The sequence below is a fragment of the Clupea harengus genome, chromosome 10 (genome assembly GCF_900700415.2).
Source record: "Clupea harengus chromosome 10, Ch_v2.0.2, whole genome shotgun sequence".
NCBI classification, from domain to species: Eukaryota; Metazoa; Chordata; class Actinopteri; order Clupeiformes; family Clupeidae; genus Clupea; species Clupea harengus.
Genome location: NC_045161.1, coordinates 28,548,163 through 28,549,896, shown reverse-complemented (window position 1 = coordinate 28,549,896; position 1,734 = coordinate 28,548,163). Strand labels below are relative to the sequence as shown.

At 40.8% G+C, this 1,734-nt stretch overlaps 1 non-coding gene across 1 annotated transcript; it reads right to left on the bottom strand.

Moving 5' to 3' along the window:
- Window positions 1–122: 122 nt before the first annotated feature.
- LOC116222105 lies at window positions 123–1,734 on the bottom strand. Its single transcript, XR_006152615.1, has 5 exons — window positions 1,565–1,734; window positions 1,160–1,335; window positions 899–1,044; window positions 744–774; window positions 123–471 (listed from the first exon to the last, which is right to left on the bottom strand). It is a non-coding gene; the product is annotated as an uncharacterized LOC116222105 (transcript).

Genomic DNA, 1,734 nt, shown 5'->3' with positions numbered 1-1,734 from the left:
CTTTACATAAGAAATACAAAATGCAGGAATGTAGCTACTGTAAATGCGAGTTAAGTACTAGTTAGAGGAGACAGCTTTAGAAGAAAGATAAGTAGAAGTAGAGGAAGGAAGAGGAAGGGAGAGGAAGTGCTTATGTTATCTTTCTGTTATCTTTTCTTTTATCTTTCTGTTATCTTTTAAAATACAATCATTCAGTGTACTTTCTCATCAAACTGTGGTCTCTGCTGCATTAAAGGTTCTCTTCAAACAAGGTTATTCAAATTAAAATGAGAATTTTAAACAATTCAAATTATTATTATGTTATTTTGCCCTCTTCAAATTCAAATTATTATTGTTGTTGGGCAGACTCACGTAAAGGCATGTAGATTGGTGAGCTCCAACCACTCCATTCTGCGTATCTGACCTCCTTAGCCCTGCGTCGGGCCTGGAGCTTGTAGGCAGCTTCCCTCGCCACGCTCATGTTTAAGGAATCTAAGGAGGGAAAATCACCACTGAGACACGCATCACTAGTATGTCTCTAGCTATCATGACTGTGATTGTGCAAAGGCTAGTGAGAGACATTTATGAAAACATTAAAAAGGAAAAAAACATTAGAAATGCATGCAGCGTTGAGCAACGTGTACATTTCAGGTAAGATATAATTTCTATGACAAAACGAGATGTTTATGAAACAGAACACAGAAAGTGATGGTGTAAATGTCAGTGTGTCGTTTGGAAATCCATGTGATATGCAGGACACATACCTGGTTTGTCATCTTCTGTTGTAAAGTTTTTCTTTACCGTGAGTGACCGAAAAAAACACAAAAAAAACATCATTATTAAAAATAGGAAAACAAAGAGACAGAAACTGACAAAAACTTTTATTGTTAAAAGACAAGAGGACCACATGAAGCCTTACACATGACCAGGTGCTGCTAGGGTGTCCAGTCTCCTTATATCTGACTTCATAGTCGGACCCCCTGCGGTCTTCAGGCTTGTCCCACTCCAGGAACAGCAGTCCAGAGGATCTCGATCTCATTCTTACCTCAGGCGCTGGATATTTAACTGAGGGTTTTAAAGTGAAACCGTCAGTCAGACAACCTCTCCCGTTAAACAGCTGTAATTGATGGACAGACTCCAGTATTAGGTAGTGGAGAGATGGAGAGCAGGCTGTCTCTACCTGCCTGGTCAAGTCGTACTGTGCTGATAGTGGAGGAGCAGCTACTGTTGGCCCATTGAGCAGACACCCAGACATGCAGGAGAATGTCTATCCAGGTACTCACACGCTCCAGTTCCAGAATAACGCCCTTCTCCTCACCAACAGGAAAATCTTTAGTATCATTTTCTGTTTCTTTCCTTGAACAGAAAAAACAAGACCACATTGACAGTGGATGACTTACTATCAAAAGGCACTTGACAGGACATACTTGTTTATGACCTAATAATATTAAATGAAGTACACTTGTGTGTAATCTAATGACCTCATGTCAAGTATACTTGAGGGCACTGTACTTGTGGGCTGTCAGCTAATGTCATTGTAAAGTAAAAGTGTCAAGTGGATTGTGTTTGTGGATGCTCATGTTACCTCAGGTGAAGTGTATATGAAAGTCCTCTCGTGTCCTCCTCTGAAGTCCACTCACATCTAAAATCCTCGTCTGCTTTTGTGCTGTTCTTGTAGCAGTCGGGCCTGGAAAGGGTTCTACATGGACTGTCTCCTATGGCAACAATACCAGCCAAACAGAAACCAACCGAGAG